At 36.7% G+C, this 24,400-nt stretch overlaps 1 long non-coding RNA gene across 1 annotated transcript; it reads left to right on the top strand.

Moving 5' to 3' along the window:
- Positions 1–17,501: 17,501 nt before the first annotated feature.
- Positions 17,502–24,292, top strand: LOC116709863 (uncharacterized). Its single transcript, XR_004336981.1, has 3 exons — positions 17,502–18,010; positions 23,644–23,699; positions 23,773–24,292. It is a non-coding gene; the product is annotated as an uncharacterized LOC116709863 (long non-coding RNA).
- The last annotated feature ends 108 nt before the right edge of the window (positions 24,293–24,400 follow it).

Below are 24,400 nucleotides of genomic sequence, written 5' to 3'. Positions count from 1 at the left end.
CGCAGTGTAATAATTGGCCACGTTTAATAGGAAGTCAAAGCAACGTGTTTCCTGTAAAAGGGTAGCCTGTCTAAAGATGAAATAAGAATACTCTACCCTTTATTTTTTGTAAAGGGTTATTTCACCGCTTTTGAGAAATATGTCCTAAGAATAACCCAAGTTGAAGAGCTGAAATTTCTGATATTTCTAAACCTAGATTTTAGAGTGTAAAATGCAGAGTGACTTAATAAGAATGATTATAATATTCGTCCTATCTTTGTTTCTTAAGGTTACTACCTAGATTTTTCTGTCAAATCTAAATAACTATATTTTATCAGTATATGTCATGGTCAGCATTATCCACTCTGCGGGAATTTAGTTATTCTCAAGATAATTGAACAGTTACCGAGCTGTACATCAGAAAATAGCAGGACTTCCCTATCTATGTGCATTTTAGAATTTTATGTACTGCAGAAAATCAAGATTATTAGGATGTTTCATGAAGATTTCTAAAGATAAGTGCAAATGTTGCTTAAAGAGGTTTTTTGTGTGTGTGCAGGTGTTGATGTAACTGCACAATAGCCATGTTGAAGTTTAAGATTGGGGTTGTTTAGCAGTCTTCCAAATTTTCTATTTGAAATTTTGATTTCATTGTGCTATCCTGCCCATTATTTCAATTTGAAACTTTTAAATGGTGACTTCAGAATAAAAACAGGACTCGTAGAGGAACTGTATTCCTCAACCAAACATGCAGTGCGTGGAGACAGAAACTTTTATTTTCCTTTTCTCTGTTATCTTTTGGTCACAACACAAACACTACAAGAGTATTCATCCTGTTCTGCTGCTGTTTTTAAAATGTCTCTATGGTGGTGCTGGCATTTTAACTTTGCTAAGGTATGGGATTCATTATACACCTCGCCGCTATGGCATATGCAATTCATCTATTTTAATCAAATTTCCTCCCTCAAAGCAGTGTACTTGGCTTAAGTTGAAAAATACAGCCGCACGGCATAAATTTCAGGGAAATTTGGCTGCAACAAAATGCATGGAAGAGGTTGGGGAAACCAGAACAACCAGATTTCAGGATCAAAGATGTTCGATGATCATTTCAGGTCAAGTACAAAAAAACATCTCATCTCAGGCAGTCAGAAAGACAGATTTTATGTATAAAGGTTAAAGTATATTAGCTCAGGTTCATTCTTCTGTATAGCTGACATTAAGGCCATTTTACATGGCTCAGGTTTGCAAAGGCAATACTTAAAATGGACCTGGATTATATTGATTAAAGAGTTTTGTTATTAACTCTATATGTGACAAAACATAAAGATTATTTAATTCTGTCTTGGCACTAGCCCCTTATATTAATTTCCCTTTTTTGAAGTTTCCTTAGGAATATAAGTTTCAAAACCACATTTGGAAAAATGTTTTTTTTTTTTTCATTTTATAGCAGTCTACTTCAGTCTTGACCACTGACTTTTATACTTGACCCAATCAAAGATGACAGACATTTTTGAGTTTTTATAAATAGAGTTAATTAACCCTCACTGATTTGTATGTTTTAGGATAAAGTATTTGTATTCATAGAAAGGACAACTCATTCAAGATTTGACTTGTTTAGAGGAACATTGGTCTTCAAGCATGACCTGTCTTGTGTATGTACAATAATATATATAAACAAAGTTTTGTGGTGCTGAATCAGCTCAATTTTAACATTTTGACTTTTGTAATCTCTGAAACTGCTATTAAAAGGTTAAACACAGTTCATCTTTTAAGTTCAATTGGTTAAAATCGGAGCTAGATTATTGCAGCAAATAATTTAGCTGCAGTTTTTAGCATACATAGCTTCAGTAATAAAAAACGTTATCATTACCAACATACCACTAAACTGAATCTGCTCAGACACTTTCTGTAGTAACAACTTCCCCTCCTCACCTCTTTGTGTGACCGGAACTAGTTTGTTATAACACCATTAGGGACGTCTTGGTTTTCCCAAAAAGGGTTGGTTGCAAAGAAAACGACTCACCGGTTTTCATTCAAATAAGGTGTTTACTTCTAGTTTACCTTTCTGTCCATCAGCTTCAGTGACACATCACTATAAATAAAGTCGTATCCTGACTGCTAAGCTTTAAATCCATGGAAACCATAGACAAGAGTTTTCTATCATATGGACTGTTTGCAGCCAAGAATAGTTGTGTCTACAAGCTGACCTTATTTCACTAGCTTGCTTGTAATTCATAAGCTGATGTTAAACCTAACATATTCCAAGTATTTCTAATATTTTGTGCATTTTTTAATTAAGTTGAAATAAATGAGAGAAGTTACTAAATAAGAAATTAAGACAGGATTGTTTTGTAGTAAAACCCAAATCTCCACGTGATGTCACACTTACCAATGAAATTTAAGTTTTATACTCTGTCAAGATCTAAACACTCATAGGTCACTTTTATCAGATGCACCTGGTTAGTACTGGGCTGGAGACCCTTTTTGAACTGACTTGATCTGGTGACTATGGAAGCCACTAGAGGGCAGTGAATATGTTGTCTTGAAAATGGGTGCAATGTATTCATAAAGGGTTGGACATTGTAAAAAAAACAATACCTGTGCCCTTTGTTTAAATTGTTGTACTTAATTTAAACAAAGAGCAAGAGTAATACAAAAATAGTCTTTTTACCATTACATTAAGATTGTTTTTTAAGAACCAAACATATTTGATGCTGAGATTTAAAAGATGAACCTACAAAAAAGTACATAAATTGTGCCTTGGCTGCAGCATATCCAGCAGCATATTGCAAGCACTAATTTCTAGTCAAAGTTGTTCTTCCTGATTAAAATACTTGTTCCATACAGTGTTTTAATTGATGAGGTGTGTAGATAAATATTAAAGTCAGTTACTTGCATCACTTCTAGTAAGACTTACAGTATTTTAGTGTAAAATTTATGACTGGGATCCTTTTCTCAGTCATACTCATTAGACTTTCTGAATTTTCCAGTTTGTTGTTGTCATGGAAAGCAGCCTGGGGTCATCCAAATTCAATGCTCCATTTACTGTCTGGCCCTTGGTGATACTTCAGGTCACCTTCTTCATTTTTCATGGGTGTTAAGCTTTACAAATGTGAGACTCACGTTTCGTCCCACAAGGGTTGGTCATTGACCTCTGGAGCTTGCAGCAGAACAGCAGAGCAGTCACTGTGCATTTACCTGTCGTAAATCTTTATCTCTTTGAGTCATTACTTCTGTTTATCCTGGGGTGCCTCTCTCCAATCATAAAATGATTTGTGCTGCATAAGGCAGCTCACAATTCATATAGAAACAGACTCAAGAAAATACAACAGCTTTATTTATGTCTACTAACTAAATAAATCTGTTTTATAGAAGCAATATTGCTGAAAGTACTATTTAAATAACATGATTCAACATTCACTGTATTCTCATTCTGCATATAGTGAAAGGTGGTCAGCAAAAATTCCAGGAAATTAAAACTTATTTAGCTTCATAAAATAAACTTTTAACATGTTTTTAGAACTAGTTGTTCTTTCAAAACTTTACGTGTCACATGAGTGTTTTTATACTATCTAAAAAAATCTGTTCCTGTTGTCATGTGTTTGTCTGGAAATTACTTTGCAAGTCATTGTTAGTCAATCACAAAGAAACTTGCAAAAATAGATATGATAAAGTTTATATGCTTGGTTTCTACAGCACTTTTTCTATTTTCTCCTGAGATTTCCAGAAGTGTTAAACCAAACAATTTTTTTTTTAACTTTTGGTTTAAAAAGGTCAAACTTTAAACACACTTCTAAAGGTCTCTTGGGGATTTTCTGAAGTTCAAATGCTCTGTGTTTTCCAAAGAAACATGTTTCTGAAGCAGTAGTTAAACAACAACTATTCGCTCTTTTGTAGTTTGTATAGGGACCAGGCAAATGTATTCAGATTCCTTGAACATTTTCAGATTTTGCCATTTAACAACCATATACCTCTAAGTATTTTGTTTTGATTGATTTTATGTGACAGGCCAATATAATGGAGTGCATTATTGTGACTGAGAAACAAAACGATACATAATTTTTCTCATTTAAAATGTATCAGGTATATTTGCATTTAGTTCACCTGAGTTAACAGGTCATTTCTGGAGGCAAATTACTGTATTTGTCTTAGGTATATGAAAAAGTCTGAAATTGTTCAAGGAGCATAGTAACTGTTTCAAAACAATGTACTTTGTGCTTTGAAGAACATTCTTTGCATTGTCATTTGTAACCTCTGCTGTATTCTTATTTTACATGTTTGCTTCCAAATAAAGCAAACATGTAAGCAAATAAAACAATGTATAAAGAAATTGATCAAAACTTTCACATGGAATTACATTTTTTGGGATGAAGAAAAGGCATTTTTTATAGCTTCTTTTGATCCTTTCACAAAATACTGCACTCAAAAACAAGGTACAGGCAGCATTTTCTGTGAAGCACTAAAAGGCCAGACCCTCACTTTATACAAAACAGTGTCTTTATTTGCGTATTCATCATCTTCTATTATGCTGACAGAACATTGAGTTTCCTATCTCCATTAGCAAATTATTGGATTCCTTTTCAGTTCATAATGCTAGTCTTGTAGTTAATGAACAGGCTATAAAAATTTAAATGCAAAGTCACTGTGGGATCCATACCTTAAGTATTACTGTACACTAACAAAGTTGAGCTATAATCAATAGCAATATTACTTGGTGTTGCACACTTTTCTCCAAAGCATCCTCATGTCTGTGCACTTTGCTTTAAATCCAGATGAGTTGCAGTTTCTCAAAGGAACTGAAGAACTTTAAGCGATTTGATTTGAACACAATCTGCTGAGTTCCAGGTGACTTTACTCTCTGGAGGCAGCAAACTACTGTGCACAGGCTGCTGTCTGTGCAGCTCCGAGAATTGAGTTAACGTGTCTGCTGACAGTACAGTAACCCAATCCACTGATATGAGACTCACTGTCTGAGCTTTTGCGTGAGACTCGTCCATTGTTTCTTTTAGAGCAGACGGACGCAGCTTGCCACCAGCTCAGAGAGTCAGAAGTAAAGAGCACTCATGCTACAAAGATATTTTTAGTTCTACTAAGATTTGCACTAACTGTTGTGTCACAGAGACTGGACCGGTTGGTCTTTGAATCACTTTCTTGGGGTGAATTTTTATCAAAGGCAGGCTGGATTTGATATCTTCATGGAACTTCTCATGAATTATAAATGCAGCCTCACTTTAGCTTTGACCTTGCCTGAACCATCTGTCTTTTTAAATGCTAAAATGCTTTCAGAGGGTATCCGTGTTACATCAATGAGAGATCAGAAATCAGAAGAGTGGCATGCTGACCTGAGTGATAAGTTGTCAAGTTGAAAAGATTCAAAAACACAGCATGACAAACAGAAAAACAAAAACCTTTATGGCAGAAATTGGCTCAGAAAAACAAAATCCAGAAGAGCAACATAAATTTGGTACAGTTTAGTTACTGACTAGGAATGTTTTGTTTATATATGAAGGCATGGAACAAACAGCAAGTAAAACAGCCTATGTCTTGCCTCAGAGGCCAAGATAGATCATGTAATAAAAGATTAATTTGCACTGCATATTTAACTTGGTGCTTTTCTTCTGAAGTGATCCCAGTCAAAGACATTGTTTCCCACACAACACTGTAATTTCCCGGTTTAGAACAGAGTACAGCCAACAGAACATGTGATCTAATTAGTCTTTTTTTCCCCAACATTTGTAATAAATATTATAGAGACTGTCAGGTTTCATCTGCATCAATTTGTAGTCATTTTTTCATCATCTCACCCATTTTTAGCCAGTCTCTCTTTCTTTTCTTCATTAGCTAACGGGCTTGTTAGACCTCAAACAAACATCTGCTCCTCCAGCTTGCTATTAACACCACCTATTTATATCAATACAGAAAAAAAACACAAAAAACATGATTTTATTCTATATTGTCATATGACAAGCATCACACAATTATTTTCATCATGATATCAGCAATGCGAACAGCCAGTGAGAAGGTGTTAATAACAAGCCAACATGAGGCGTTAATGAGAGTTCAGCCCTGAAGCCAAAAAACTGACACTTACACTTTTATTTATCACTTTTATAAATAAACATAAGGAAAATTGAAGCTCAAACTCATAAATCTGCTTAGACCTGTGCACATTTTATCCCAGAATAAATTCTTTAAAAATCAACAGAGGGAAGCATGACGCAGTTTGGGTACATGTTTAATGAAAGGCACTCTTGCTGGATAAATAAAACATAGCAAATTATGACACTGTGTACTGTACAACGTTGACACATACAGTAACAGTCTTAACATATTCAGTGCTTCGTAACATAGTAAAAGTGCTAATTACTGAAGTGACCTACTCATGTCATCTTATTGGATTATATTTTTCCTAGCAGGTACAACTTTTTCAATGGATGAAGAACACAATGTTCTTTTAGACCCACACATTATCACCATATTGCATTCTTCAAGATTATAAAGGCATTGACTGAGTTAGAATTACATTCACTGACATTTCAGTACAAGTAATATTTATATGAACAAGACACTTGCATACATTAAGTTTTCAGTGACAGAACTGTTTCATGCATAAATGGTTCCAATTCATGTGTTTCTTATGGAAATTACAAGTCATATGTTATCACAAACCCAGTTAGCTCATTATCATTGTATGTCTCTCAATCTCATGTCAAATAAATTGTTTCTTATTATAAGTTTAAAATACCATAATAAATTCAGTCTTTATATATATATATATACTGCATATGTGGGTGTGTGTGCGTGGGGTGGGCGTGTGTGTGTGTGTGTGTGTATATGTATCAAATGTTCAGATATGATAATGGGGATTAAGCCTCAGCTTAGCCACTATGCCATGCATTGAAGTAAGAGATAAAAAGGCAGATGAAAAAATACTTTAAAAAAACTTCTTTTTTTTTTGCCCTAACCTAGTCTAGTCTATATATATTATCTCACATTTCTGTACACTTAAACACATTTTCCCTGCCAACAATGGATGATGTGAAGCTCCTAAAGTGCTTAAGACACACATAGAAAAACATTTTCAGTGCAATGAAGTGATGCAGTTTTAAAGAGTAAGTTCACTTTACAACAAGTGTTGACATGTTCCATTTACAGCCAAAACCATGTTCATTTGGGCTTGGTGCCAAATTCTAATAATAAAACCTGTGGATAAAAAAAGCAACCTGCCTTTTGATCACTAAAACTGCTGCATGCAAACCTTTTTCATGTATGGTGAAGATTAAGCAGGTTTATATTTAAGTTTGCAGGCTAGCTATAAGATTAATAGCAGACACGCTACTCTGCCAGGTATTTATCACACAGATAGTGTTACATGGAAAGGTGCCGCAGGCTGTACGTTTGCACCTATAGACCTGCTGAGAAGACAATGTGTATGCCAATGTCTATTGTTACACCGTCCAACACTTGCCTGCCCTTGAACATGTTGCCAAGATCAATCTTGATTTTGCTGAGTATGATAAAGTGTAGACTAACAATGAACTATGTGAGCTCAGATTACTTGATTTGTTTTCATCTGATGGACAAATATACACTATTTAGAGCACTAATCTTTGAGGCAAATTAAATGCACAAAATGTCCTGAAGTGACTGGCTATGAACATGCTTCATGTGCAGCAAATGATCTGAGATGCAGTGTAAAAGTTAATCTGATTGGTCAAGTTCAAGAATTTGCTAAATATAAAAAGAATGAAGTCTCTCATATTTAGTTTACAGTGCCTAGCAAAAGTCTATATATCTACCCTTTTAAACTTTTTCTAACACACTTCAATAGATTTTACTGGGATCTTACTGAGAGAACAACATTATTAACTGTGGTTCTAAATATACAGAAAATGGAAATTGATACAGGACTTAAAATTCTTTATGCAAATAAAATCTGAAAAGTTTGACATGCATCTGTATTCAGTTCCCCTCAGTCAACACTTTGTAGATCCACCTCTCACTCTATTTACAGCTGCAAGTCTTATGGGGAATCTCACTACAGAGATTTTGGCCAATCCTCACTGCAAAATAGTTCAAGCTCAGACTGGATGTACCATCTGTTTTCAAGTCCTTCAGATTCTTTAACCAGGTCATTCTAGCAGAGGAATATGCTTGATATAAACTATAGTCCTCATGCAGGCCGGCGTCATGCATGGTTTAGATGTGCCCTTGTTCTAACACATCTGAATTAATTTGCCACGTCATCAAGTTCTGCTAGTGGACTGTTCATTTCAGTCAGACTGGATGAAGATATTTTTTGAACATCAACATTCAAGTCTTGTCACGGATTAACAATTGGTTTTAGGTCTGTATTTTGACAAGACCAGTATGGCATGTAAAAGCATTCACCTTCTATATCAGGGGTCTCAAACTCCAGTCCTCGAGGGCCGCAGTCCTGCAACTTTTAGATGTGCCTCTGCTGCACCACACCTGAATAGAATAATTAGGTCATTAGCAAGGCTCGGAGAACTGATCTACACAAGGAGGAGGTAATTAAGCCATTTCATTCCAGCGTTTTGTACCTGTGGCACATCTAAAAACTGTAGGTCTGCGGCCCTCGAGGACTGGAGTTTGAGACCCCTGTTCTATATGGACCACAAATCTGAAACAAACGTCCATAAAATTGAACTGAGTTCCTTTAAATCTAGACTAAAAACTCACCTGTCTAGAGTTGCTTTTGAACCATAATAAATGAAACACTAAAACATTTTGATGTGTAATAATGGCATTTGGCAAAATGTAATGTTTCAATTGTCGATGACTTTGCATTTTTGTGTTTTTATGTTTTATGCATCCCCCTGACTTATGAACAGAGTTTACTAAGAACTTTCTTAAATAGTAGCTGCATTTACATTACAAATATTGTACAACTGTCAATATTCTGCTAATGTAAAAAAAAAAAAAAACATAATTTCACAATTGCAGTGTTTGCATTAAGTAAGAAATGCAAATGAAATCGCATGTAAATAAGTTTGTTTATACAACACAAAAAAAACATATCACGCCATGCTAAGTACTTTCTGCTGTCTTCTTCTTCCTGGTTTGCAGTGGCAACATGTAGTTGTTGATCTTGTGACTAGTGTGATCCGAAATAACCATTTCCCTTGACGTTTTGTGAGATAAACTACTTTTGATGTGATAAAAAAAAACACCTTCTCCTGGATCCCAAACTTTTTATAGAAAAATACGTTTTTTTGAAGCTGATGTGTTTCCATAAAGCAAATTTATTCTTTTAATTTTGAAATGTAAAATTGCCCAGATATATGATTAATGGAAACAGCCTGTGACTCTTCCGTAAACTCCAGATGCTGCAGTATAGGAAAGAGTAGGAACATTTCAAAAGTCAGAGGCTAATTTCAAGGCATCCAATTGTTAAGCCAAACCTTTTTCAAGTCATGTTTGATCTATGCAGCTTCTTTATAACAACTGAAGATAACATAACTACTTGATTGTGCTATAAAAATGGCACCATATGCCTGGAAGATACATAGTACCGCCCCTTTAAAACTTTGTTCAGATTTTACATCAAAACTGACAACAGTAGAAAAACAATAACGGATCATCAGTTATAAGTCTGAGAATAAATTTATTCCAGTGCTATGCTTTCACTAGGAGAGCTACACCAAAGTCTAGATGAGAGTTTCTCAAGCCATTACAGTACAGGAAGAAAAGACAGCAGCCAGAACCTTGTGTGAACTATAACACAAGCAGTGCTGAGCCCCAGGAGAGTTTGACATACATCTGGAAAGTTGGAGGCAACATTCAGGAAATAGTGCTGCTGCGCGCATTTCATTTTCTGTGTGTGCTCTGTTTGATAAGGATCAGAATATGTGGAGCAATTCAAATGACCATGATTCTAGATAACAGGAAGGCTTGGAGCTAAGCTGGCATGAGCAAAAAATACCCCGAAGGCAGAGAGGAAAAGAGTGCCACTGCGTGGAGAGTCCAAGAAAGAGGGTGAGGGGAGGATAGACTGCAAACGGCTGGTGAGCAAGATATGGCGTAGGGCGTACTTTTCAGAGCTCCTGCAAAATCCGTTTTAATTACATAAAAAAAGAGAAAAAAAACAGCATTAACCACGGTAATATCTGTTGAAAAATTGGAGAGAAAGCCTTAGGGTCATAAACAGCTGGACAATCCGAACATAATCATCCTGAATGGCCGAAAAACTGCAAAAGTATAGATACGGAAGCGATGCTAATGCTACAAGGCCTGCTAGGACCACGAGACAGCGGGCAACAGGCGACGCTGACCCACCGACAACCACTGGGTCTGACGGGCCAAATATGAGTAACGAAGAAATGAAAGCGGACATCTTATTGTCACTGAGAGGAGATATCGCTAAAGTGATAAGAGACGAGCTTAAAGGCGCATTAGCGGAAGATTTCCAAGCTATAAGATCCGAACTGCAAGCGGTACGTTCCGAAATTGCTAACAACTCAAAGGCCATACAAGCTGAAATGGATATTATAAAGACGGACGTCCTGGACTTAAAGGGCGGCCTATCAACGTGGTCAGACGAGGTTACTTCACTACAGTCTACTGTAACAAGCTTACAGAAGGAAATGTCAACGCTCAAAGATAAATGTGAAGATCTAGAGGGGAGAATGAGAAGGTCTAATATCCGCATAGCGGGCATTGAAGAACGCCCTGGCTCCAGCTCCCCACAAGCTGTGGCAAAAATCATCAAAGAAGTTCTGCAGATAGACCGAGACATAAAGGTGGACCGCTCACACCGTACACTCACCGGGAGAGGACCCAGGGACCGTGAGACACCAAGAGTCATCATCGCTAAATTACATCATGACGGGGACGCGGCGGAGATCCTGAGGAGAGCCCGGGGCAGAGCTCCGCTTTTTCACAATGGCCACCGTGTCGCCTTCTTCCCCGATTACACGGCCAGCGTAGCCAAAGCAAGAGCCACCTTCACGGAGGTACGGAGGGCGCTGCGGGGCATCAAGGAGGTCCGCTACGGCCTCCTCTATCCGGCCCGATTTCGGATTACATATCATAATGAAGAAAAGGAGTTCCTCGACCCCAAAACGGCTATGGAATACGTCCGGAACAATATCACTCCAACAGAGTCAGCCGAATAAAGGTACCGTTAGCCTATAGAGACAATAATATTAGAAAATATCTCATTGTTATGGCTAACGTTCATATAGCTCTCTTTATATGGTTTATGATGATAAATCTATAGATTTCAACGATAGGAGCAAATACGCTGTTTTATTTTAGATTCCTTTTTTAGGATTTGCAGGAGTTTCTGCAGTATATTTGAAGCTTACGTGGTTATATTATTTTCCCCATTATGACTTTAGCTTACTTCCCACATTGTGTACATATCTAAGAGCACCTACTGCACATATATATTCAATCTTGGTTGTGCACTTTAGCGGCTCATTTTAGCTGCTGGGGACTATGTCCCAAATATTCAAACATTGTATTTACCTGTTCTATGTTTTTCTAGTTCGGATCCCTCTGTTCCCCGGGGACCCTGCGCAAATTCTTTTTGCAAACTTCTTTTGTTTCTGTTATTATTATCATTTTGCCTCATTTCTTGCTCATACTCATTTTGTGAGACTAGAAATGCTGGTCACAGTTGTCAAAAATTTGCTTTATCCCTCCCTGTTTGGCTTTGTGGACATTCTGTACATATTCCTTAGACCCCACACAGATAAGACAGTGTTATGCATAAAGGGTTTGTTGCCGTTTATGATATATTCTGAGATGTCTAAACATAGACCACATAGAGATAATGGATGACCCACTTAAAATCGTAACTTATAATGTAAAAGGGCTCCACAATCCAGCCAAAAGAAAGAAAATATTGAATCAATTAAAACAAATCAACTGTCACATTGCTTTTTTGCAAGAAACTCATCTATCTGATACAGGGCATGAAAAATTAAAAAAATCTTGGGCAGATAAGGCTTTCTACTCATCCCACCAGTCAGGGAAAAAAAAAGGTGTTGTCATACTTGTGCACCAGCAGATTAATTTCACACAAACGTTGCTACATAGAGACACAGAGGGAAGATATGTACTAGTTAATGGTACAATTGATGGCATAGAAGTATCGCTTGTAAATGTGTATGCACCCAACACGGATGCGCCTGATTTCATAAAGTCACTGTTTAAGGTAATATTACAGCACAGTACTGGGCTGTTGTTGCTGGGTGGGGACTTCAACTGCACTCTGTCACAAATATTGGACAGATTACCCACTCCAAAAACCCCCCTCTCTAGAATGAGTAGGATGCTTAAACATCAAATTATAGAGACGGGTATTGTAGACGTATGGAGAAGCAGGTTTCCCAGAACTAAAGACTTCACTTTCTACTCAAACAGTCATGCCTCCTACTCTAGGATCGACTATTTTTTTACCCCAAAGTCAGAACTGCATAGAATAGTAGATATTGAAATATTACCTATTACTATTTCTGACCATGCACCTATCTTATTAAAATGGAATATAGGACACAGGCTAACATCTAAACAATGGAGGCTTAATACATCCCTGCTTAACGACAAAGTATTCATTGCATTTATTACAGAGGAGCTCAAGATATACCTAGAAACTAATACATCTACGGAAACAACACCTCTGATATTATGGGACTGTGCCAAAGCATTCCTTCGGGGCCGTATAATATCCTTCACATCTGCGAGGAAAAAACAGAAGAATGCTAAACAAAAAGATTTGGAGGACAAAATTAAAGAATTAGAGCTTAAACATAAAAGACACGCTTCAGCTAAAATCTTGAAGGAATTAAATGCAACCCGCAGACAACTAAACAGCCTATTGTCAGATAAAGTAGAGGGCAACTTGAGGTTCACTAATCAAAAATATTATGAATATGGCCAGAAGGCTAGTAGGTTATTGGCATTTAGATTGAGGAAACAACAGTCCTCCAACATGGTTCATAAAATAAAATCCCAAGAGTCTATTGAGACAAGACCTGACAAAATAGCAGAGGCCTTTGCAAAATTTTATAAATTATTATATACAAACACCGATACCTGTAATAATGACCAAGAGCTCACAGATTTTTTAAATAATATAAAATTGAACCACTTAACGGATGAGGCGGCGTTGAACTTAGATCAACCGATTGAGGAATGGGAGATCAAGCAGATAATTAAATCGCTTAAGAACAACAAAAGTCCAGGCCCAGATGGATTTACAAACGAGTTTTATAAAACTTTTCTAGATCTTCTGGCCCCCCTGCTATTAAAAGCATATCACCATGCTTTAAAATCCAAAACTATGGCACCATCTTGGACAGAAGCCACTATAGTAGTAATCCACAAAGAGGGTAAGGATCCTACAGACTGCCAGTCCTATAGACCTATATCACTGTTGAATACAGATTCACGCATACTCACAGCAATCCTAGCAAGACGACTTAACAAATTCATCACCCAAATCATACATCCCGATCAGACAGGATTTATTGTAGGCAGGTACTATGCTGATAATCTAAGGCGCTTACTAAACATAACAAGCGTTCAAAAAGAGAGAAAGATTGAATCAGCAATTATATCCTTAGATGCCCAAAAGGCGTTTGACAGAGTGTCTTGGAAATACTTAATTCATACTTTGAAATGTTTTGGATTTGGCCCACATTTTGTTGACTGGGTGCAAACACTTTACTCCTCTCCACAGGCAGCAGTTAAAGTTAATGGCTTTAGATCAGCTAGATTTTCATTAGAACGGGGGTGCAGACAGGGGTGCCCGCTATCACCCCTTCTGTTTGCCGTTAGTATTGAACCGTTAGCCCAAATCATTAGAGATGATGCTAATATTAAAGGGATAGAAATTAACAAGGAAGTACACAAAATCTCATTATATGCTGATGATGTATTATTGTATTTGACGGAACCTAAATCAACAATCCCCCACCTGAAAGAGCTCATCTCTCAATATGGATTTTACTCAGGCTACAAAATCAACATAGAAAAGACGGAAGCTATGGATGTAAATGGCACAATTTCAGACTTCATAAAAGCACAGAGTGGCTTTAAGTGGCCCAAGAACGGTATCAAATATCTGGGTATTCAAATACCTCCACTTCTATGTGACCTCTATGAGGCAAACTATAGCAAACTTCTACGAGTCATTAGAAATGACCTGGAGCGTTGGGATACACTCCCTATCTCTCTGATAGGTCGTGTTGAAAGTATCCGTATGAACGTTTTGCCAAGACTACTCTATCTATTCCAGATGCTACCGGTGGAGATTCCCAAATCTACCTTTGACACTTTAGATAAAATGATAACTGGATTCATTTGGCAAAAAAAGAGACCTAGAATCAGATTGAAAACCCTGCAGTTACCTAAACTCAAAGGAGGCCTCAAACTCCCAAACTTAAAATATTATTACTGGGCTGCACAACTTAAACCCTTATTAGTATGGCTACAAAATAGTGCAGATACTCGTTGGCTGGAAATAGAGGAAAGCAGGTGTTCAATACCACTACAAACATTACCTTTCTTAGATACTCCTGCAAAGGAAATGACAATCTGGACAAAAAACACCCTCAAAGTTTGGAACAAAATACAATCGGCTTTTAAATTATCAAAACAGATTTCACTTTTATCAAATATAGGATATATGAAGACATTTACACCGAACAACTTAGATTCTGGGTTCAAAAACTGGTCTAATTATGGGCTATCTCATATCCACCAATTAATTAATAAGGGGAATTTCAAAACCTTTGAACAGATAAAAAGTGAATTTGGCCTCCCTAAGACGGACTTCTATAGATACTTACAACTTAGAACCTTTGTGACGACACACAACAATTGGACTAAACTTCTTGAATCTACACCTATAGAAAATTTCCTAATGGACATACAAAGGGGAAAGGGAAATGATAAAGTAATTAGTAAAATATATGACCTGTTTCTGTCCATAAATGTGCACGATTCCACAAACATAAAGCATAAATGGGAGACTGAATTGCAGGAGTCAATAGCAGGAGACACATGGGAAGAAATATGTACTGAAGCACAATTAACAACAAATTCTAATACATGGAGAGAATTCAAATGGAAAGTAATAGTCCGGTTTTCAGAACACCAGCAATAACCAGTAAAATGAACCCAACACAACCCAGTCCATGCTGGAGAAACTGTGGGACGCAGAATGCAAATCATACTCATATCTTTTGGGCTTGTCCTAAACTAAGTGTATTCTGGGAGGACATTTTTGAAGCTCTCAAGGTAATTTTTAGAAGAAATGTTCCAAAAACCCCCTTTGTGGCAATTTTGGGAGTAATACCTGATGGATTGGACAGGAAGGATGATAGATATCTTCTAAGAATCTTGCTTACAGCAGCATTGAAATGCATAACTATCAGATGGCTGAAGCCAGGACCTCCTACATATAACACATGGATACAAAAAGTTTGGGACATTCATTTGATGGAAGAAATCACATATTCCTTAAGGCTTCAAAAAACAGTTGTTAATATAAGGTGGAGCTCTGTCATACCGTTATTATTTCAGTGACACAATAACAGGATTGCCCTTTTGCACTTGTGTGTTCTCTTGGGTCGGTCTAAAATACCATGGTGGGAACCACTTTAACTCAGGGAGGATTTAATCGTATGTTTTGTATTTTTTTTTATTTTGCTGTTATCTGTCTGTTGATTTCGTTTTGTTGTTCTGTAATCATTATTACATTTGTTAAGAACACCTACTGTCTCATCTCCTGTTGCCAAGTTGTAATGCAGATGACAAATGTCAGTAAGAGACGGAAGAATGTAACCTTCAACATGTGTTGTAAAAAATAAAAAAAAATAAAGTTCAATAAAATTGCCCAGATATATGATTAATGGAAACAGCCTGTGACTCTTCCGTAAACTCCAGATGCTGCAGTATAGGAAAGAGTAGGAACATTTCAAAAGTCAGAGGCTAATTTCAAGGCATCCAATTGTTAAGCCAAACCTTTTTCAAGTCATGTTTGATCTATGCAGCTTCTTTATAACAACTGAAGATAACATAACTACTTGATTGTGCTATAAAAATGGCACCATATGCCTGGAAGATACATAGTACCGCCCCTTTAAAACTTTGTTCAGATTTTACATCAAAACTGACAACAGTAGAAAAACAATAACGGATCATCAGTTATAAGTCTGAGAATAAATTTATTCCAGTGCTATGCTTTCACTAGGAGAGCTACACCAAAGTCTAGATGAGAGTTTCTCAAGCCATTACAGTACAGGAAGAAAAGACAGCAGCCAGAACCTTGTGTGAACTATAACACAAGCAGTGCTGAGCCCCAGGAGAGTTTGACATACATCTGGAAAGTTGGAGGCAACATTCAGGAAATAGTGCTGCTGCGCGCATTTCATTTTCTGTGTGTGCTCTGTTTGATAAGGATCAGAATATGTGGAGCAATTCAAATGACCATGATTCTAGATAACAGGAAGGCTTGGAGCTAAGCTGGCATGAGCAAAAAATACCCCGAAGGCAGAGAGGAAAAGAGTGCCACTGCGTGGAGAGTCCAAGAAAGAGGGTGAGGGGAGGAGAGACTGCAAACGCCAGACCTTCTGAAACTCGTCTCCTTTGACTTTTCTCTGTTTTTTCTTTTCCTGAGACAGGCATTGCTCTTTTGAAATCGTGCCAATGAAGGCTGGCTCAAATCCTTGCAGCTGAAAGTTTTACAAGCTCAATGCTCACAAACAGGAAGAGAAAGACACAGAGAGATTAGCAAAAGGGAGCTTGTTGCTGCTGTCTTCTTGTCTTTATTCAGAGAAGTCATTCATACTTTTTTTTTGCAGATATCAATGAGGTAAATTCTTGGAAGGAGGACTGCACAGAATGAGAAAGGATTTTAAAAAAAACATGCAAAGCAGTATCAGCCTAAAGGACAAAGAGTTGTGACGTCACACAGAAAGCTGTCTTGGATATTGCCTGATAAAAGATACTGATGTTTACTCATAAGGCTGAAACTATTATTTGAGTTATTTTTATTTTCTGGGATTTGTGCTTTTCCAGAACTCAAACCTGATTCTTGCCCTATTTTTTTCCTTTTTGCTTGAGATTTTTTAGAGTCTCCAGATACAATTTGTTGCCTTAGTGTGTTTAGCAGTAAAGAATTTCCTGTTGTGTTGACATTTTACACTAGTTTACTACCAAAAATATTGTTAGACTAATGAATCTCAGTGCTGACCATTCTCCTTTCTCTTTTCTGTAAAAAGTCTGCATAAAAAACAAAGGCAGGTGCAGACCAACTGAAGACGTCTGGAGGAACCACTGAAAATGGGAACTGTGAGGCATGAACTACCTGGGAATGATGCCAACTGCTGACAAAAGGCTTTACTGCACGGCTCTGAGACAAGACTTTAACTCACTCGCTTCAGGACAACTCGGCACAAAACTGTTTGGCCAGCTACAGATAAATCTTTCAACCCTTTAGCTTTGCTACCAGACAGCAAGTAAGTACTCATTTCTAATTTAGTAAATAGCTAAATAGCTTTTCAATTACTTTTACTCCTTCAGTCAAGTGGGATGTCTATTAGATGACACATAATCTACATCTCACATGACTGCTGCACTTGAGTTTAATTAGCCAACTGTAGCTCTGTGTCAAAGCTAAATTCTCTCTATATTTACAGCGTAATCAACGTTGTTCTTTGTGATTTATGGGATGTGTGGAAACGAGATTTTCTAACTTAGTGATTTCTTTTCCTGCCTTCTTTTCTGTGCTTCTTGGCAATCATGTAAAAGTGGGCAGGGAGAGAGGAGGGCATGGCCCAAAAGCTGCTCTCAAGCCCCAGCCCCTGTTCGAGTGGGGTTGCACACTTACACACTGCTCAGCCTTTCCCTCATTCCTCAGGCGAAAGAAAGAGGTGTGGAATAGTATTCTTTTCTTCTTTTTCAACCAACGCTTTTTGTTTTTTCTCTCTTCAATACCTTTTCCTTATTGCCAGTGTGTGACCGCTAGCCTGATATTGACATAAAAAGACATCAGGTATTTCTCATTTCTTTTTCTGGTTCTGTTTGGGCCTTCGTTGTCCTTTTGTAACGAGGCCTCCTTTATTTGTGTCTGTTGGCGTTTCAAACATATTTTAATATTACCTTCTGCACAACACAGATCTCTCTTTTGCTAACAATTCAGAAATCGGAGACGGTTACAATTCAGTAATACAAACTTGGATTTTGTTTGAATAATGCGATCTTGTTTAAATGCATTGTTGTTGCTCAAAGTTTTCAAACTTTGTGTACATAGGAACATTTTTTATTTATGGTAATGTGGGATCATAAGAATAAAAGACATATTTGTGGCTCTATTTTCTCTGTTTTAACAAATATGTTTTGATTGCAGCAAAACATATTTTGCTGCAATCTTCAAATCACCAACCAAATAAACAGTGATTATTACCTCTAAGTTTCAAACAGGAAGTTCTCAGTAATGAAAGGTGCTCAAAATCTGCAGTTAGAAACAACATTGAAGTGTAACTATCACCAGCTATCGCCCACAAAACAAAAAATACTCTTTTGGGCAAATGTGCTGCTCACATCTTTCAAACAGTTTGTGTTGTTGCTTAAAATGCTCTTGGATGGTGCCCTTTGATAAACCTGTTTTAAAAACCAGTGTAAACCTGATCTTTCTGTGGAAAACTGTTCTGCTCATGAAGAGGGTTGTGTTACCAGGATGAAGAAATTCTGCTTCAGATCAAATAGACTTGATTTTTTTTTGGACTGCTTTTCTAGTCACTAAAGCATCAAAGCACACATGTTGAGTAGTTAGTCTACAGGAAAAAGTATCTTTTATTTTCACTTTACGTACCACTCAGTTTCTCTTTACTGTCTATAACCGTAGCTTTTGCATTACATTTGCATAGATTTATGCTGCACTATGTAAAGTTATGTAAGCCAGCAGGCGAAGTTGCCAGTTGTAGACATCTGTTTGAATGTATGATACAAACATATTATTACATATTGTAACACACATAGAGTGAATGAAGAAAAACAAAGTGGGTGGGAGCCAGGAGAAAAAAATGAGCCTATTTCCTCCTCCCCTTAAGTTCTCCTCAGATGAACTTGCCATATAGCTTGATGACATGTTGTTTGGAAAGCCACTTCTTCCGCTATTTGTCTTTCTCTCCTCCCCATAGCTGGTGTGACTCTGTGGTCGTAAGGATCAAAGTCTCGTTTTGCCTTTTTGCTTTCATCAGGTCAGACTGCACACACTTAATCAGCTCTTCCTGTTAGCAAAACTGTTTCAGGGCCTATAAACAGCACTTGATCAAACTCTTTGGAGTACAGCCGTCTTACAAAAGACTACCAAGAGAAACCATTAAGCAAAAGCTGTGAGAGATCTCTTTAGACAGACTCTAAATAGTTGGCCAGTGTTTTACCATCTGTCTTTATCTTTGTGGCAGGTTTTCCATTAAATGACTGATTTAAAATTGACAGTGGTTTACTAAACAAACTTTAAAACACTGCCTTATGATCATTGTAGCTGCAGCACTGATTTCAAGCAGCTAGCACATCAGGAAAACCATTAAAAGTACTTGCAGACTTTCACACCCCACAACTCTTAAAAACATGTTGATGCAAAATCAGACTTGAAAACAGTTGATAGTAGATACTGGAAATGACCACAAATTATGCTCTTTTAGCTTTATTATAATAAACATAAAACAAACAGACCATCACATACTTCTTTAAGTAACTACATATGCTAGCAGTGGAACTGTCAATTGTTTATATTTTTTACCACTCAGACTGGTTAGTCATGATGATCTCTCACAAAGCAAATATATGTGGGAGAAGATAATATATTCTCCCACATACATTTGGTTCCAAGGTAAACGTTAAAAGTCCTGAGGTGTATCAGTACTTAAATAGTCATTATAGCTATTTTGTTAAGGGGGGTTGGTCACAGGCGTGTGCAACCCAAGTTGGACATGGAGCACAGCTTCACATCACACATTACCAGCCCCAGTTTCTTGTATTAATGCTCGGAGAAACAAGGCAATGAAAAATTGCTGCAATATCATAAGGGATGTCATAAAATATTTCACATTATAAAGGTTCTTTACTATTTTTTTTCTGAAATTATAGGTCACCAATTGCTGTCCAGGCAGCATTATTCTTTTATGGACATTTTTTCTCTGGTGGGTTGTTGTAGCCCAACCACAACATGGGAATGGTAGTGTCCTCTGCAGCATTATTTTTGACTAGTGAAAAGGGCAAGCATTCAAGGCCCATTTAGTCTCATCTCCAGATTTGTCTTATTTTAATGTTTGTGTATAGCAGATAGAAATTGGGCAGGAAGAAACCTGGTTTTGTTCTGGGTGAATGTTCAACACTGTTGAGACAGTTACATGTCATCCAGTAATAAGTGCAACAGCAACGAGTGCAACAAGTTGCAAAGCATTGCAGGGACATTTTGAATAAGTGTCTGATTATAAAAGTAGACACAAGAACATATTTTTAAAACTGCAAACCAACATCTTTAAAAATATAGCTTGCTTAATGTGATTAGCCATCAAAAGAAACCACTTGATTGTAGCTTCCTCTATTCCTTTCCCCCAAAATCCTTTCTAGTGTAACACTGCCATTTGGATACATGAGCAGAAAGACATGATCATCACCTATTTTACATTTGACCCTTACCTTTATTGAACATAATCTTAAGCCAGTTGGACATGTGGTATCCTGTTATTTACAAAAAAATCACCTCTAATGATAATTTGTCCATCATTTAGTTTAATGCACCAAAGACATAGCCAGACAAAACTCGTATCTGTTGTCAAAAAGAGACAACAAAGTTCCAAGGTAAGTGTTTACTCACAGGGCATACACGTTGGTCAAGAAAAAAAGCATAATGCATGTTTTGACAGAAATTATGGAAAATAGAATTTGAGCCACATAGAACTAAAATACAAATGTGATTGGTGGGGAAATGAATGGCAAATTACACTTCTGTAGTTTAACTGGCACATCAAGAAAAGCAAATCACAAAAAACAGAAACCAAAAAGTGACTGCAGGAATAAAATAAGTGAATAATACTATCCAAGATAAATACTTTATGTGACAGAAAAGTACGAGCCACCAACCTCAGCTGCATACCTCCTCTAAATGTCTTTTTACACAGTTTTTTACATTAATTTATACCTTTGTTCTAACCTGCCATGCATATTGTTCCACATTTTCACCCCACAAACTGTAATACACAAACTTATTTTTGGCTTATGAACAGAAAGATTTTTTTTTTTTAAATTGTCTCTTAAATTATAGCCCCAATCTTTGTCACTAAGCTATATTTTTGGGATATTGTCTAAAAGTAAAGTACGGACATAATAAATGTCATTTTGAAATTAATCCAATCATCCAGGTTTAATATCTACAACTTTAAAAACTTAGTTTTTTAATCTACTCTTCCCTACATTTCCACAATACTGATTTCTCTTTTTAATATGTATACTGGTAAGATGCTGCTTTTCACAAAGCCATATGTGCTACAGAGCTTATAAGGAAAATAAATAAATGCTCTCTTTTACTATAGGTAGGTACTATTGGTATATATGATTCACTTCAATGGTATTAAATAATGTTGTTGATATATTTTTCTGCTAGTAAGCCATTGTCAGAATAGTCTAATATCATTTTGCATTTGATTAATTCAGCATCTTAATTAAGAGTACTTACTGTCTGATGCCCCACTGTTTTTTTCTGCCCCACTGAGCATGTCCTGCTGGCACAGCCACGCAGCCTGCCAAAACATTTCAATCTCTGCTGGCATTAATTGGGTAAAAAGGAATTGAGAATGTCAATGAAAAGCATAGCTGCCTTTCAGCTAACATGGTTCACATGTTAATTTATGCAAAGTGTCCCAGCACTTTGCATGGTTTGACCATTGCCTTCTACTACACCAGTGTCTGGCCTCAATTTTCCCCGTCAAAGTGCGGCCTCGTCTAGACTTGGCCACTCACCCAGCTTGTGTCCCAGCTTCTAGCTGGCACAGTACACAGACTTCTTTTCAATGGACTTGAAGTGGCTGTCACGCTGAACTAAAAAAGGGCAACTTCCAGACATCTACGTTTAGTTCCTCACATCACATTATATTGGAAAATTATAAACAGTAGAGTCACTGAGATAAGTCACAAGCAAGCAAATCCCTTAGCTGTACCAAAACTCCATGGAAAAGAAAGACAGAACTTATAGGCAGGCAGAGCAAAGAGTAAGCAGTTCACATGCTGCACCACAGATGTTAGGTGTAGCTGCCAAACAACTCCCTAAAATGGAAAATGTAGGTTTCAAGGTATCTTTGTTCTTATTTCCTTTGATTTTCTTCACTTTATGGTTGGAGAAATATGAGAGTGAACTGAGGAAACTGTACCTAAATTTGAAAAACAAAAATCTAAGTCGATATTTTTTAAATCACTATTTTGTTGTTTTATATACTATTTGTTCTGAATATAGATTACTTTTCCATAGTTTTTGATAGATCAGTAAGGAACACGTTTTTATGATGTGTCAGTTATGAAGGAGAAATCTTTTTTGCCAATCATAAGCTGATAAGTGTATAATGACCATTCCAACCACAATGCCCTTCAGACTTCATGCCACCCCTGATAAAGATGTCCTCACAACTTTATGATGAACTTACTCTTATGCTAAACATAAATATTAAAATAAGCCAATCTGTAAGCTACATTCACATTTAAACAGTAAAGAAAACAATTCTATTTGAATAACTTGATATTTTCTGCAAAATATTGGCGCTCCTGTTGTAGAACCCTCTTTTGCCACATGATCTTCCCTCCTCTTCATCTGTGACAGTTTTCAATGGTTGCACTGCAATGGTTGATCCTTCTTCTCTGTGAAGAAGGGTCAAAGATCATTCTTGATAATGATCTTTTCACAACACAGAAACAGTGCACTCTTACTTTTAGGTCGCAACACACTTTTTCTAAACATTTTAGATTTGAGGACTGCGATGGTCATAAATGAAGGTTGTTTTTTATGTTTGGTGAGATTTTTGTGTGTTATTTGGCCTTATGTGACCAGATAAACCTGGTTTTGTTTGGGACAGTTCCTGCTACATTCTTTTTTTTTTTATTGCTGTGACTATTATATACATGAACAAGCTCAGACAGGTAGCTATTTCCTCTAGATTTTTTTGTTTCTTGGTTTTCCTGTTTTGAAAACTGGCAAAGAGAAATGGGCCTTTGTGTCATCATATTCTTCCCCCAGGTAAAACAGGAAGTCATAGATTACTAAGTGAAACTAGATCCTCTGAGCTATCCCTCCTAATCCTAAATAGGGTTTGATTTTAAGTTGTTTAAACACCCTTAGCAGGTAAATAAACAGCTATTTGCTTAAATAGAACAATTCCTAAAAAATAGTAGTTTAACAATATCTCTTGGTGTGTTTGCGACTGTTTAAAAACCCACTGAAAAAAAGAATACTTTGACACAATTGTTTCCCAATTGCATTAAAAAGCTTGAATGCATTTCATTTCAAATGCTTTGACAGTTCTCAGTCTCATATTCTGCTTTTATTCATAACTATAATGACAATCATGATTTGGGGAAAGTAAATGTTGTAACTGAAGAATAACTTTACTTTTTTTTAAATGTGTCTTGTAGGTTCAAATGCCAGATTTCCACACCTACCTGCCAAATCATCTGTCCTTAAGGCTGAGGTAGTAGATTGAATAGTTGTGGGGTTCATGTCCTCCTTTTGAGATAACTATACAATCTACTGTCTTTCCAAAGGAAACAGAATAAGCCACGGTTCAAGCCAAGCCTTCATGCACTTCGGAAGCTTCTTCAGTTATGGAACTCAGAAAAGAAATAAACGCTCAACTTAAAGGCATCTGAAGACACATGCAGGCACAGGATTGTCATTACCGAGCTGCTGCAAAGACATTTATTTAAAAATACATCATTGTTTAATATTTGAGCAAGAAAGCATTTTTTTAAAGAACATAGATATATACTTGAAGTTGAGCCTAGCAAGGTGAGGTAGTAGGTTGTATAGTTTGTGGGATTGAGACAATCCTACTCAGGTGATAACTATACAGTCTATTACCTTCCTTGAAAGGTACAATGAGTGCTTGGAATGCTTCTCACTGGTTTATCTACGTAGTGAAAGACTCTCTACCGCCACCGTATGGCCAAAATCTAATAAATGGCTACATGCTGAAGTATGGATATATTTGAAGTTTTAAAGCCAGATGCTTTAAAGTTTAAAATATAAATTTACAATTAAATGTATTTAGCATATATATATATATATATATATATATATATATATATATATATATATATATATATAGCATTAAAAAAGAGAAACAATGATTGCTGATTTTCAATATGGTTGGATTTTTTAATAAGATATTGA

This window comes from Xiphophorus hellerii, chromosome 20, assembly GCF_003331165.1.
Source record: "Xiphophorus hellerii strain 12219 chromosome 20, Xiphophorus_hellerii-4.1, whole genome shotgun sequence".
NCBI classification, from domain to species: domain Eukaryota; kingdom Metazoa; phylum Chordata; class Actinopteri; order Cyprinodontiformes; family Poeciliidae; genus Xiphophorus; species Xiphophorus hellerii.
Note: the sequence above shows the minus strand (reverse complement) of the source record. Positions and strands in the feature narration are given on the sequence as shown.